General features: G+C 41.9%; 1 pseudogene; it reads left to right on the top strand.

Annotated features, from left to right (window-relative positions):
• The first annotated feature begins 259 nt into the window (after positions 1 to 259).
• LOC139287694 (E3 ubiquitin-protein ligase TRIM16-like) lies at positions 260 to 15,503 on the top strand (annotated as a pseudogene).
• The last annotated feature ends 1,023 nt before the right edge of the window (positions 15,504 to 16,526 follow it).

The raw sequence follows: 16,526 nt of genomic DNA, 5'->3' as shown, positions 1-16,526 counted from the left end.
CACACCTGAGACTAGAGAGAACAAGAGCAGCAGTGACAGTGAAGAGGAAACTTGAATGAAATGTGTGTGTGTGTGTACGTGTGGCTGTACAGTGGTTTCTGTTGTGTGCATGTGTTTATTATGCAACGTGCCCGTGGAAGTTCCTGCATTTTGATTGGGGAGGTAAATAAACAGGTAGGCACGGTGGAGCTTAAAGGAACTCTCTTCTCGCCGGTATTGATCTCAGTGCAGAGCTCTCCAGGGGCTTTATTACCGCCAGATGAATGGAGACGCACAAAGGAGGAGAAGGAGGAGGAGGAGGGTGGAGCAGCGGTACCCACCAAGGTGAGAACGGAGGACTCCATCATCTTAGAAGTACAGCATTTTTTAACCAAAAAATACAGCATTTGTCACAAGATGAAAGCGAGCGGAGTGACGTTTCCCCCCGTATTTCTCAGCACACACTGTCAGATCATCTGTCAACCCATGTCAGACTTCTGGAGCTATGTGCTGCTGTGATGAGCACACGACTGTCTGAGCTGAACTTCCACTGCTGTTCGGTGTGCTGGAGGCAAGATTTAGTTTGGGGCACAGAATAATTAGGTGGAGTTACAGTACAGGCTCCACTGACAGACCAAATAAATAAATAGCACTGTGTCCTACATCTCTACATACATTTATGACAAACAGGCAACTACCAATTTATAAAAATGTTTTGATGGATTTATATATACTTAACAGTTTTAGCCTTACATTAGAATTACTAGTATCAGCTTTGATTCCACCACTGTGAGGTGAAGGAAATGATGCATCACCTCATAAAAAATAACACAAAGCATCAGCAACTTTTAATATAATATTTATACCCAAACATCGTTTCCCCCCAGGCATCAATAAAGTATTTCTGATTCTGATTCTGATTTTTCAGGAAGCCGAACACAATTTATCATCAGGGGCACAACAGTTTGTGTTACAGCAACTTTTCCATTTTGCGGAGTATTTACCAGGACTGCAGATGTAAATGAGCTGCAGCAGATCTGAACTGCACGAAATGTCGCTAAATAAACTGAGCCGATCGAGACAGAAAAAGGTGAGAAAGAAAGAGATGAATGGTGTGCCTGCATGTGTAGGAGAGCCACAGAGATGCGTATGGACAGAGGTGAAACTGAAATTGAAGCTTTGATCTGTTTTTTTATCGGGTCTAATTCAGGGCAGTTCTGTGGTTTATTATGTGAAATACACTGCAGACTGATAGTGACAACCAGCCAACACCTTTCGGAGTTAAGAAAAATCAATCTCGTAGTTCTTAAAACTTTCAAACCACCAGGTCATTGCTGTAAATAATAGCTGTAATTCCACTGGTATGAATTCATTTAGCAGGAAAATGTTTTCCATTGTTAAATACTGGTGTGACCAAGCCTTTACTGAATGTATTTCCTTCCTTGTTTACATCATTTACACCTGTGTTCACCTGCTAGCAGTCTTCTTCTTTAGCTTTATGGGCATATTGCTGTGTTTATTGGTGCGTTATTATGATTGTAATAATTAATATTGTTTTATTAATAATAATAATAATAATAATAACTGTTATTATTATTATTATCATTCAGCCTCTTCTTGCTTTGTGTGGCTAGAAAATATGATTTGATAGTCATACATAATGCATGGGATAGAATTTGGTATTGATCAATAACATGCAGATGATGTTACAGCAACCTATAGCAGAATGTCATGTGACCTGACAGGACACTTTGATATGACCAGATATGTAAGACTGTGCTGAAAGCTGTGATCAGATTCAGGCTCTTTCTCTCACTCATTCCATCATTTAGTCGTATTGGAGGCAGGTCAGCCTGGTGACTTGTGATTGAATATCTCACTCTGCAATTTTATTGTCATGTTGTATGAATCCCATAAAGAACCGTCGAGTATAAGCCGTTATGATCAATTGTACTTTCAGACCAGGACATGTAAATATAAATCCAAAAGCTAAAAGTCACTCACATGTTCACATACGATGCCCAAAGTGTGTGCAAACACACTTGCTAAATGAGCTGCAGCCCATATTGATCTTAGGTGCTCCCAGTTAGGTATCAGTCAGCTCATTAGCCTGTATATCTTAATATGCTGGTAGCACACATAATCTCTCATCCACACGAGCACAAAAATCAATTCAACAAATGGGATCTTGATGGATTCTCCGCCTCAGAACTCTCCAGCCTCAGGCCCTCAAGAATTATTCCCCTCACGCTTTTTGTAGAAGCTCTCTGGAAGCATATAGTAGAAATAGATATATCTTATTGTGGTGTGTTTTGTTATTGCAGAGGTTAAAGGACTGTGGTGGTTTGTACGTGTTATTGTGTACACACAATTATTTGGATGTTGTAGTCTCATGATATTTGGTTATATCAGGGAGGTATAAGGTTTCCAGAGCAACCCAAGATAGATAATACATAATATATAGAGGGCAGAGAGGTAGGCTATACTATTGTGAGGTCACAGTGACCTTTGAGTCTAAAGTGTCACCTATTCAGCGTCCGACCAACTGTGAAATATGGTCACAATCTCCCCTTCTGTTCCTGAATTATGTTGTTCTTGAGTTATGGCAAAAAAACGCTTAAAAAAAACGCTTTAAACCCGCCCCACTTTAGATAAAAGGTTGTGATTGGCCCGACCTGAATCAGGCCAGATGGAAATCTGTTTGAATGGGAGGGGGTCCAGACGTATCTGCCAGACAAAATAAGATCTGTAGATCCGTCTGGTTCCCAGGCTCATGGCCAGTGGCAAGGCAAGAAAACATGGTCCTTTGTTCTTGCAGTTAGAAAGAAATCAATGAACCTCACAGTTTTGTACTAACAGCAAGTGGTACAAGACTTGCACCAACGAGTGTCAATCGAACTGTAACTTTTTGAAAGTGTTTTTCAAGGATTGAATATCCAACATTCAAGATGTAATATTTTGTCTTTCTCCTGGAGACGTTTCCCCAGCACTGCTGATTTAGTTTTGTTTTGTTTTGTTTTGTTTAGTTTCTTAAGATTTAATACTTTTTCGTTTTCCACGCTTTCTCTGAGGCTGTCTCCCCGCTCTCCACCACTTTTTGATTTATTGTTTTTTTGCAGCTGTGAGTAGCGCGTCCATTTTCTTTGCACATTGCGTTGTGGAATAATAGTGTTCATCAGCAGCACACTCAAATGAATCTGCAGAATAAAATAGTCCTGAAACTGTCTGTATATATATAGTCACTTTTCCAGTGCAAGCACAGCAGATAATTCAGCCTAGAAGTAACAAATGAATGGACTCGTTCTGTTTAGTTTTTTGAAGTTTGTTTTATGTGGGAGTTAAAGGACATGTCCTGATCTAAGATAACTCAGAGACTATGGTGCTGTAGGCCAGGACAATGCCATCTAGACTATTAGAGTAACATCCACCAGATGAATTGGCACACAGTTTTGTACAGACATTCATGTTCACCAGAGGATGAATCCGACTGACTCTGGTCATCCTCTGACTTTTCATCTTGCGACACCATGAGGTTGACACTTTTGGCTTAAGATGAAATGTTCTGACAACTATTAAATGGATTTCTGTGTCATTATTTAGTGTCTCTTGCTTGGTGGAACTGTGGCTTACAGGAAATCTTATTATTTGACCTTTAACCACACAACTACAAGAAGAACTTGCTGTAAATCGGCGCAGTAGTTTAATAGTGGAAGCTCACTGTTCACCTGTGAATATACTGCAGACAAAGTAAATTGCAGAAAAAAGACATTTGGGACAGACGTTCATGTTCCCAACAAGATGAATTTCTGACTTCTGACTTAATTTGATAGGTAATTAATTTAATTTAAAACTAATGACATTCTCCTCAACTGATAAACATTAGATAACATAAACATATGCTAATCAGCATGTGTGAACTGTCATTGTGAGCATGAGAGCTACTATTTGACTTTTTCCACGTTATATAACTATGAAGAAATCATGCTTGTAAAGTAAGGGTTTTTTGTTTTCTTCTTCTCCTCGCCTCAGATATATTCAATTTACTTCCACACTGCCAGCTGTGGTCGGCTCTTTTTCACTCAACTACAACTCTATTAATGTCGCAGTGGAAAATAATGAAAGTCTGGTGAGGCCTGAACAGACTATATAGAGGAGGCTCTCAGAGACATCTCTTCAAGTTTGCAGAGAACCTGCTGTGGATGTAAGACTTTGTACACAGTCACTGAGTTGCCCTCAGATATTCTGTATCTGTTGTGCTGTTATTGAGCTTGTTCCTCTTCAGGCACAACACTGTCTGCAGGCACTTGGTTGTGTTCAATGTCTTTCAGTTAGATGGCTTTGCTGATGACAGCGGAGGTATTGAACAAGAAGAAAAACTTTAATTTAAAGTTTACTGAATAGGAGGTTGTTGTGTTTGGGTGTGTTTTCCACTGTAATATCAATAAAGAACGGGCTGTATGGAGATGGAGAAAGCATGTAGTCCAGAGCAGTTGTTGATTTTCTAGTGGTGAGGCTTGTCAGAGCAAAAAGCACAGAGAGCACCACCAGAAACTCACCATGTCTCTCTAAATGTAATTTTCTCAAATTGTGTATGTATGACAACGTTAAAGGGAGAGCATGACAATACCCTGCTGTTTCATTATCCGATGAGACCGAACTAAGAAAATAGCGTATCAGCAGCACTTTTGGCCGCTGATGGATGCAGGCTGACAGATGCCACATGCTGTGTGATCAGCCTGGGTGACTGACACTCACAGATTCAGTAGTCTGTGCTGATGGAGTAAGGAGAGTGCTGCTGAAAGCACTGGGACTGCCACTGTTTAATAGACGGTACGGGTTTGATTGGAGTTTCAGAGGCTGATAAGAAAAGCACTCTGGAGCAGTTTGTGTTGAGTGTATAGGGTCGTATATAGAGGTATAGAGTCAGTGTCAGTGGGAGGTCCATGAGGTTTTGGTCCTGATGGAAACAGTTCAGTTTGTGTCTGGGGTGGGAGGGTTCGGCCGCAGTCTTTCCTGGTAGCATACAGGATGTGATTAATCCAAAGCATCTGTAAAAAGCATTGCTTTGTGAATTTTAGTCTGATGGATCTCGAGGCTCTGAATTCTGTATACGTTATACTGTGTGGAGGCTTGAATGAGGAGTGACTCTTTCAAGGTTGTGGTCTCTCTACACTGTTCTAAGCCAGGTCCCCTACATGATTTACTCTTATGTTTCTGACTTCTGAAAGCATGTGATTAACTGCTAACTGAGGTAGTTCAGCCAGAAAACCTGTGTTGTTGGCTGAACCAGTGGCGACCAAACTTTTTCTGAACCACAGTACCTCTCCATAAAGCAGCTTCATAATTTTATAACAATTTGATTCAATGAAAGCCCACTCACACACACATGATGTCAGGAACAGCAGTATCACACATCTGTGACTCTCAAGCAGCCAAAACGTAAACCAAGTAGATAAATGTGTGATTTGAGTTGTTTTGGTCGGCTCAGGTTTGGTCAACCAGCGACCGTGAGCTGTCATTAGCTGCAGTGTTTTTAATATTGTGATTCTTTAATATATTTATTGTGTATTTCCTGCATATTGATATGTTTAAAATCGTAATAGAAAAGTGTCGTTAATGTGGCCGCCACCTTTTTTTTATGTGGTGAAATGTTATTAAATATGTAAAAATCGCTTGAAACTTTTCAGCTTCCAAAGAATCAGAATCAGAAATACTTTATTGATCCGCAACCAATGGGCTTGCAGCTGACAGCCGCAGTGACGGAGTAGGGAAGTCAGAAAGTATTGAGAGATGGACGAACACGTTGTTGGTTCTGTTGCTTTCATGGGATTGATTGATTGATTGGATCAGGAAGTCATTTATTCAAATCAGGATTTTAGATGACGCAAGTGAAATGGCTCATGATGAAATGGTGAATTTATATATGATAAATGAAATATTAACAGTAGTAATGATCAACATGTACTGTCATTAGGGAGCTATTTGTTTGGTCATTGCTCATTATTGTGGTACTCGTCAGGTTGAGGCTGGTTTTGGGAGGTGGCTGGAGTTCGGTTTAGGATGGTTACATGTGGTGTAAGAAGATTTGGTTCCACAGGTTTGTCAGTGTATTATTGGCATCTGTTAACGATCGTGAATTAAGGCCAGGGTTTATGTTCTAAACACTTAATGAAGACAGCACATTGTCTAATAGTCTCTTGCTCATTTAGTGTGGACCCTAATGAGTCTGCGTATCATGGATGAATGTCAAGCTGAACCAGACTCTCTTCTCTTCTTGTTGTAATCATAACAAATGTCTTTTAGTCGGCTACAAAAAGAGATTTGCTCTTTCATTTTAGGAGGTCTAAACAACTGTAACCCCCTGATGAATTTACAAAATAAATCACTGCTTCACTAAGGTCCAAAAGTTAAACAGCCTTCATCACAGTGGCTACATGATCAAAAACAAGACCAACACATCTCGGCCACACATCAGACTGCATAACTGTCGCAAACATGAATATGATGAGGACAGGCTTCAATGTCCACAGCCCATCTGAGCTCTCCCTCATTACACCTGCACAACAAAGACATATAGAGACTTTCTTAAACAATACATAACCAATACAAAGAAATATAAAAACAGAAATAAAGAAATACTGCAGCATTCAGCTAACAAATGTAAAATATTTACCCAGATCTTACTGTGACACATACATGCAGCGAGTAAATCTCATGTCATTCTCCGCTGATAAATGTCCTGATGTCTGTTTAGCTGAACCAGCTTTCGCATGATTGACAATGAGGCACAACAGTGGAAATACAGACAAATGGATGACGTGAGCCTTTGAATCTTGAAGGATTATGCTGTCACCATAAAAGATGGATGTGTCATTTTCAGCATTGCTGTCACTTTATCCTGTTTGTTGTACATGGACTGTATCTCACAGCTGATGTTCACTGTGATCCTAAAATGCATGAATGCTGCATTGTGAGCACAGACTTAGTCTCTGTGTTTCCTCCTCTGCTGTGAAGCCTCAGCAGCCTCTCCTCTGTGGGTCTGGCATCTCAATTATATCCCAGCTATAATGCAATCAGCCCAGCTGTAATGGGCAATATTGCCCTGCATAACTCACTCATAACTCATTTGCAGAATTAATTGCTGCATGAGACGCCGGGTGTCCCCAGTGGCGAGTGAGCTCCACCGATAAGAGATTTCATTAAGTTCACTTGTTTACAACGCATTCCATCAGCGGCAGTGCTGTTATATTCAGGATGAGGAGAGATGAGGCCTACCATTGTCACGACAGAGTCCAGTGTAGAGGGCAGAGCAATCGAGACTAGCCCAAGTCCAGTCCAAACTGTCAGGTCCCGTCAAGCTTGAGACAAGACCGGGTCCAAGAGCTGAACGAATTGAATCCTGTTCAAGATTGAGATCAAACAGGATCATACACAGTGTTTCTGTCTTTTCAAATGTAAATCAACACGGAGTGTTCTCTGGCTGCTGAAACCTTCAAGCATGCTCACTTCGCAATTGGACCAGGATTGACTTAGGCCAGTGGCTGAATGAATTAAATGCACAGTGGACGTTTATCTGGTGTCAAAGTACAGACCCTTCATCTTCTGCTACTCCATCACTGCCTGCAGCAGGTGAGTCAGTCAACTTGGTTTGTTTATTGTGACCTTGGGTTGAGTTATTCTTATTATTGCAAATCACAGTTGCATACTTACTGGTATTATTTACCAATAATGTTTTATATTTCTGAGCAGCATACACAATGGGTATATAACTATGCGCATGCATGTCTGTCTTTGCCTGCAGGTACTGCAGGTGCACAAATTATACCACCAGTCACTAAAATTGCAGTGCAGGACCCTTAACACATTACTGGTTGGTTTGATTATTGATTTGTAAAACGGCATCACGTGTATTTTATTTTGTGCAATACTTTTGGGTGCTGGTCATTTTAACAGTTGCTTTAGTTTTTTGTAATCAATAGTATTTTATTTTTAATTTAAACATTTTTAAGTAATATAGGATAATGAGAGTGTTCTAAAGCAAGGAGTTTCAGTATCATTTTTAATTCTCAATGCACGATGTGTGCATGGGAAGTAAGAGGATGCAGAGTTATGATATATTCCAAAAGTGCGAGGGCCGGCCCTGACACCCAGTCATGTCACGTGACTGTTTAGTCTTTGAGACTAAATTCTGCCAAATTACAGAACAGAGTTTTCTTTGCTATAGAAAAAACTCAAATCATGAACTTATATATATGTAATGAATTACATGTACTCTCGTTACTGTAACAAAGTTGTATTTTATATTTTAGCGTATTTTTAAAAATACTACCAATACTCAAAATAAGAGGATTGATACCAGAAAAATAGATCCGTGTCATGTTCGATCTCATTTTGTGAGTATTGTATCTGGATAGATGATGGTGATTGTGGTCCCCAGTAATACTTAGTATTGGACCTAAACCACATTCTGTGGTGTCGACTGCCTTTAAACTGTGTCCACTCTCCACTGTCCTCTGCTGCTGTCCACATCTCTACTTGTTGTGGAGTACATTAGGGCTCTTAGTCCTGGTCTGTACTGCACATAAGACAGTCTGTTGGTGTAGAGAACCTCTTGTGACAGACCACAGACATTAAACAGTTTGCTTGCTTAAACTTACAAATGCTCTGAGCCTGCCCAAGTACAAACGGAGCCCTTCTCCGTCTTCTGGGTTCTGCTCTGGGGATATGACGATAAGAACAGTGGCAACCATCCAACACAGTGTCAGATGATTTTGGCTGCAAACAGATGACTTATTTCCAGAGTGTTACATTATTTATTTCCTCCCTCGTCAAAGGTAATAACTGGAAGAGTATGCATAATTTAGTTTAAATCTGGACAGAGATTACTGTCATAATGAAAACGGTTTAATGTGTTTAATATGTCTGCCTCATCATTTTCCTCATCGCTCCCGCAGGACTCTGTCACCAGGAGAAGTGAAATGCTGTAAACACGCTGGGCCTGGTGTCATTTCTTTTTTATATATGCAGCATTCATGTTGACTGGTCAGAATCAATGAGACTCAGCTGTCCATCCAAATCAAAAATAACTGGCTCCCTATTTAACTCTTATTTTTGTTTTTATTATTTGGCTAATCTCACTCCAACAGTGCACCTGCCTCAGACTGGTCTGTCTCCCACCAGAGACGAGGGAGAATACTCAGTTGTGTGATGTTATTTTGATTAATCATTATTTATGTATTTTGTGTGTGTAGCCCATTCAGCTGCACAGCTGTGACTAAGGAAATAGGAGCACATTACTTCCCTAAATGTCTACACATTCTCTAGTTACGTATGCTCCTATGTGAGCCTTCAGGTCACCCAGTGCTGACTGACTGGCCTCAAACTGACTCACTGTCAAAAAGCAGCCTTTTACTGACACCCAACTCTGCTGATTCTCCTACAACAAAACATTTCATTTATCTTTTCAAATTTGTAATATTCTATTTTTCTTTCATCATGTGTTTGCTCAATGCAGTTTGAGTACTCGCCATACATGAGGGGAGCAATCACTGAGTCTTTTGTTTCCAGATGTTGCTGTATACTCCTTTTAATCTACTCCCGTTAGATTATATATTGTGTGTTTTTCATTTATTTGGCTTCAAATGGTTAAGATGAATCAGTACATTTAACCAATGACTAGCTGGCCTCACAAATGCATCAACATTTGTCATTGAAGACTCCCTGAAGGACAAGTGATGTCCACCATTGGCCATTCTTTTATCTGTTCCTTTTGTTTGTGTCCTTTTTCCATCTCCCTCTCTCGCTCTTTGTCTCTAACCCTCTCTGCCTTGTGTGATGTTGTGGATAGGATGGTGCAGTCTCCCTAGTTTTCCAGCTGGGATCAGAGGCTGGATATTTTAATTAGAGAAGCACAGAGAGGAGAATGTAAGAATCAATTATTCATTAAAGCTCTATCCTTCAAACCATGCACTCACACACGCAACATCTAAACAGGTGCTCACACGTATGCACAGGGTTTCCCAAAGGCAATCAGCAAACTTCCTGAAACATGTAATGTGCTCACAGTGATGTCACCTTGTCTCGCACCGTACCGATGGCTTACTCGCCATAGACGGACTGAATTTCAGGAAAGCTTCTCTGATGCTGAAAACACACTGACTTGTAAAGAGAAGTTAAGGCTTTTCCATTATTGCTTCAACATTAATCATATTCTCAGGTCCTGATTCACTACATTTCTGTCTGTGCAGTCATTTGTGCCTCAGTGGATAGATGCAGAAGCAGAGAAATATTTATTTACTAAGAAATTCGTGTCTACTACGTATACATTTTATGTTCATATTGCACCCCTACTGGTAGGTGGATCCCCATGCATTTCAAGGTATCACGTGTCTCTACACTAAACAAAGAAAAACAAAAAAAACGACTTGATTAGATATTGTAAAATAAAGAAAAACACTAAAATGATTGACAACAAAACACCAACAAAAGAAAGAGGACTGAGAGAGCTCTATTTGACTGAGTGAATGAGCACCGAATGAGCCCTCTCTTAAAGTTAGTGGTCAATGCCGAGACCGTCCTCCTAAGAAATTATTAGTATTAAGAGTATTTCGTCGTTTCAGCAAGTGCCCCAAAAAGACTTCTGTTTACATTCAAGTGACAAAGCCTTCTAGCAGCCGTAGGAACTATGAGCACAGGAAGAAGTAGTGTGATGGTATTACATGTTATTATTCATCAATTTAAATAATGAAGAATTGTAGGAAAATGCTCCCGTTGTAGAAGATGTCTTCTGAAGACAATTTCCATTTCTGCTGTGGATTATTGGGTTAGCCTGATCCCAGTGAACCCACTTCACCTGGATCACCAGGATAATCCTGCCCGACTGTGAATTATGTACCAGATGATGTGAAATTTAGGGTGTGTGTGTGTGTGTGTGTGTGTGTGTGTGTTTATGCCGTATGTTTGTGTGTATGAAGATGAAAGAATCCAGGAACTCACCACTCGGTGACAGTAAGGCTGTGCAATGATGCAGCTGTTGCATGCAAAATGTACGATGTTGTCTAAAGCAATCAGGTGTCCTATCAGGTGGTGAGGCAGCAGAATACTGATGAGCTGTCGGAGGGGAAGAGAAGCCACTGATAACTCTGGCCCCAGTGATGAGGATGGGGCAGTGTGTAAGTGCATTGGCAGTCATTACATATTTACTTGTGAAGAGAACCTGCTAGGAGATGGCAGGAAACACACACACACACACAGTTGCACTTCCTATCCCAGTGAGAGTGGCTGCACACTGTTTCCATCCGGCTGTCAGGTCATTTTATGATGAGTTTTTTTAATGTCATAAACACTTATGACATTCATGTGTAGCAGCCATAGACTGTATATTGTATCAGTTGATCTACAATACTACGGTACTGACAAGAACCGGGAAAAGAGATCGTATTTCTCCCATATTAGCTTCTCTGCAAAAGCCCCAGAGCTCTCTTGTGGAACCAGTTCCCAGTTTGGGTTCTGGAGGCAGATTCACTCCCTACTTTTAAGAGCAGGCTTAAAGGTTTCCTCTTTGATAAAGCCTATAGTTAGGGCTGGCCCATCCTTATGGCGCTATAGGCCTAAACTGCCGGGGGACTTCCCATGATGCACTGAGCTCCTCTGTCCTCCTTTCCCTCTTCATCTGTATTTTTCATGTCCCATTAATGCATGTTACTGGCTTTGTATCTTCCTCAGAGTCTCTTTGTGCTTTCTCGTCTTGTGGGTTCCTACGCCTGGCTGTGGTTCGCTGCTACAATTATTATTATTAGTCACATTTCTGTTATATTATGTCCGACGCCAAAATGCAGAGAATTACAAGTAAACTTTATCTGCTGTATGAATGGAACATTCAGGTATATATGATTGCATTATAATTCACTATGAATGCCCCCATAACGCACTACAGATGTGGTCTTCATAGAAAGTGTTACTGAAACATTTTTGCAATTATTATTATTTCTATACAGCACATACTGGAGTGTGGTCTGTGGTTCTGTTCTGTGGATTTGTTTGAAGTTTATTGTTAATTTGTCCAATAAAAAAGTTTAATTGAAATAAACAAATGTAAGAGTGGTTTTGTCACAGAATAAATGCACAGAATTAGGCAATTATAAGGTCTCTCATAAAAACACTGAAAGCAAAAGGGTTTTCAACACATAAACCATGATTTTTTTGCAAAGTTAAGGTAAAATACAGGCTACAAAAGATCCTAAATAAAGAGCCGGTCGGGAGTCAAAAGAGCCGGCTCTTCTTTGGGAGCCGAGTCAAAAGAGTCGGCTCTCGGAAAAGAGCCGAACTTCCCATCACTAGTAGAGGCGAACAAACCTGACCTAACGAATGACACAAAAAGAGGGGTATATATACCCATAGGCCAGCCTACTCAAACACAAAAGGGGGGGGGGGACATAACTCCATACAATTAAAGATAAACCCAACAACCACACATGGCACAGTACACATAAAACAAACAGTTACTATAAATACTGAAAATACCAACAAACCCAAAAGAAGTATCCACAGGCTGCCGTTCTTTAAGAATGTCTTGTGCAGTCCAGAGCCCCCCCCCCCAACCCAGCACCGGTCGTTGGCTTCTTCCACTTCCAGTTTTTGGCATAAAAGGCTGCCTCAAACCTTCAGCTCATGTTTTGGGCAGACGACTCAGCAGCAGCAGCATGCGGAGAAACAAAGAGAAAACCAGGTACACCACATTAACACATCTCTCACCGCTCTGACAAACATAATGTCAATATTACAAACCAGAATCAAAATAAACAAGTGACGTGCTAACACTGTCTGGTGTCAGCCACACGTGGCCTTTCCCACGAAGACGTGAATGTGTGTGTGTGTGTGTGTGTGTGTGTGGAACGGACTTATTGGCACCTGATCAGCGACACGACGGTTTCTGACCAGCTGCTCTGACGTCTGCGATGACGACGTGTTGTCGAAGCTTTCATGTGCAACAACATTGCACGTAAAGTTTTAGTCCTCTGTGGGTGATGCTGTTTCCTTTGTCTTACAACATCTTGAGGATCGCTGCTCATAGGCGATGGATCCTTGCAGACAACACCACAGTGGTTAGCCTGATTTAGTGACAACTGTTACCACAAGAGAGAGGCAGCTTTAAGTTGTGGTGCACTAAAAGCAACTTCTCCTTCAATTCGTGCAAAACCAAATAATTGTTAATGGTGCAGCTGCTGAGGTGTGAGGTGACTATTTCAAATTCTTATATAAGTCAATCTACAGACCCCCCCCCCCCTCCTGCATAGTTCCTCTGTTTGTCACATTTTTGTATTGTTGCTGTAATACCAAAGTTCAAACTGCACCTTTCCTTTTTGTTAATCACCAGTTAACAACGGCTGACACGCTGCAGGTACTGGATGCAAGCGTGACACGCAGAAACACGTGTGCAGATGTTTTTACACCCATATGTCCTGCAACGTTACCGTGAGCTGTCTGAATCACTGATGCCTACATTTGGAAGGCAGCACAATTTGCGCAGTAGGATCGCCACGGAATGCTTCTCCACGAGAAGCCCACTTCCTAAGTAAGAGGTCATCCTGAAGGAAATACCCCTGCCGAACTTTTCCTACCCGAGGTGTCCCTCAGAGACTGGTCAGTGGCACTTTTCCAAAACAGACTGTAGCCACAGCTTTTTCTGAGTCAGTGACTGTCACAGCCTCTTATAGGAAGGCTTTTTTCTCTATGACAAAGGCTCCAATGTAAATGGGCAACCGACACCTGGTGTTTCTAACCCCTCCTCTCTCTGGAATAAAGCACAACCTGAAAACCACTCCCTCTTGGCCAGGGCGTTGTTATTCACAAACACAGTCAGAGGTGAAATAGCGCAGCAAGTAGATCAGCTCAACCGGGAAAAATTTTTGCTGTTCGATCTGTCTGGATCTACTGAAGGATCCAGTGACTATTCTGTATTAGAATCCACTGGGAGGATCAGAAGAAAAACTACAACTGTCCTCAGTGCAGGCACTTTCCTGGCTAAAAACACCATGTTAAGAGATTCAGCTCCAGCCGATCGCTGCTATGCCGGACCTGGGGATGTGGCCTGTGATTCCTGCAAAGACAGAAAGCGGAAAGCGTCCAAGTCCTGCCTGCAGTGTCTGGTCTCTTACTGTGAGCAGCACCTCCAGCCTCACTACGAATCCCCCGCCTTTAAAAAACACAAGCTGGTCGACCCCTCCAAGAAGCTTCAGGAGAACATCTGCACTCGTCACAGTGAGGTGATGAAGATTTTCTGCCGCACCGATAAGCACTGCATCTGTTATCTGTGCTCCATGGATGAACACAAAGGCCACGACACAGTTTCAGCTGCAGCAGAATGGACCAAGAGGCAGAAGGAGCTCGGGGTGAGTCGCAAAAAGATCCAGCAGAGAATCCAGGACAGAGAGAAAGACGTGGGGGTGCTCCGGCAGGAGGTGGAGGCGATCAACCGCTCCGCTGATAAAGCAGTGAGGGACAGCGAGAAGATGTCCACCAAGCTAGTCCGTCTCATTGAGAAAAGAAGCTCTGGTGTAAAGAGTAAGATCAGATCCCAGCAGGAGAGTGAAGCAGGTCGAGCCACAGAGCTTCAGAGGAAGTTGGAGCAGGAGCTCGCTGAGCTGAGGGGGAGGGACGCTGATCTGGAGAAGCTCTCGCACACAGACGTTCAAATCCAGTTTCTCAACAATTCCGTCTCGCTGTCACGTCCCATTAAATCTACCATTTTCCGCAAGATCAAAAGCGGCCCTTTGCGATACTTTGAGGATGCGACAGCAGCTGTGTCAGAGGCCGCCGACAAACTAAAGGACAGTTGTGGAAAGGAATGGGAAAAGATCTTAATGACGGTGACCGAAGTGGATGTTTTACTGCCACAAGACCCCAAGACGAAAGCGGAACTTTCCCAATATGCAGTCCACAAGAATCATTTCCAGCTGGATCCGAACACAGCAAACAGGCAGGTGGTGTTATCTGAAGAGAACAGGAAAGCGGCCTCAGTGAATCATCACCTGTTCCACTCCAGTCACCCAGACAGGTTCATGTCCAGGTCTCAGGTCCTGAGCAGAAAAGGTCTGACTGGACGTTGTTACTGGGAAGTGCAGTGGAGTGGATTAGGAGTTTCAGTGGCAGTCGCATACAAGGATATCGCCAGAACAGGAGATGACAGTGTATTTGGAAACAACGACAAGTCTTGGGTATTACAGTGTTTGGCAAAAAATTATAATTTCATACACAACCGTAAAAAAATCCTCATCCCAGGCCCTCAGTCCTCCAGAGTAGGAGTGTTCCTGGATCACAGGGCAGGCATTCTGTCATTCTACGACGTCTCTGAAACTACCACCCGCCTCCACAAAGTCCAGACCACATTCACTCAGCCGCTCTTTGCAGGACTTGGCGTTAACTATTTTGGATCTACAGCCGAGTTTTGTGACGTCAAGCAGACAAGAGTCAGAGTGGAAACGGCGAGTGTCGCTTTGTCAGTGTGTTCAGAAAAGTGCAGTTAAGTTTTATTATCACTTGTTTTTTTTTTTATGGCTGTACCATCAATCATTATTCATGATTCATCCATAGGGAGAAAATGGATTATTTTCCTGTTTTTGTGTATAAAGTGAATTTGCAGACGGAACCATAAAGAGGGAGTCCTTTTATTATTATTATTATTTTTTTTTTTTAAAGAAATGTACTGATTGGATATGTGAACGTGGCTCTTTGTAGTGAATCAGAAGAGCCGGCTCGCATCGAGTGAGAGCCGGCTCCCAGTTTTTTTCCATTCGCTGTTTAGGTTTCACTTTCAGTGCTCAGTCCCAGCTCTGGCTACGACAGAGCTTTGCTATGATTGGCCAGCATGGCGACCAGCATGTGGCATTCACGTGAGAATCAAGGATGTGTAAACAGAGAGGGGGGCGGGGCAGACACTCCACTTGAGCGTGTGTGCGTCTTGCATTGTCGTGTAGTTTAACTATGAGTGACACTAGAAAGCGAAGCAGCATCTGGCTGCAGTTTAAAGATATTGGGAACAACAGGGCAGATACTCACGGAGAGGCGAAATCGTATCAGCCCATCCAAGCTGAGGCATCTGATCTTCCTGAATGCCAACCTGCCCTGAGGACTAATGCTGTTTGCTGGAGTTTGGTTCTGGTTTTGGTTCTGTTCTGTTGATTTGTGTGTAGTTTTTCTGTTCATTTGTCCAATAAAAAAGTTTAATTGAGGACATTATTAATGTTAGCTTGAGTTTGGTTCTGTTCTGTGGATTTGTTTGAAATTTATTGTTAATTTGTGCAATAAAAAAGTTTAATTGAAATAAACAAATGTAAGAGTGGTTTTGTCACAGAATAAATGCACAGAATTAGGCAATTATAAGGTCTCTCATAAAAACACTGAAAGCAAAAGGGTTTTCAACACATAAACCATGATTTTTTTGCAAAGTTAAGGTAAAATACAGCCTACAAAAGATCCTAAATAAAGAGCCGTTCGGGAGTCGAAAGAGACGGCTCTTCTTTGGGAGCCGAGTCAAAAGAGTCGGCTCT

Source organism: Enoplosus armatus, chromosome 7, assembly GCF_043641665.1.
Source record: "Enoplosus armatus isolate fEnoArm2 chromosome 7, fEnoArm2.hap1, whole genome shotgun sequence".
In the NCBI taxonomy this organism is placed as follows: domain Eukaryota; kingdom Metazoa; phylum Chordata; class Actinopteri; order Centrarchiformes; family Enoplosidae; genus Enoplosus; species Enoplosus armatus.
This window is presented reverse-complemented; position numbering and strand designations above follow the sequence as displayed.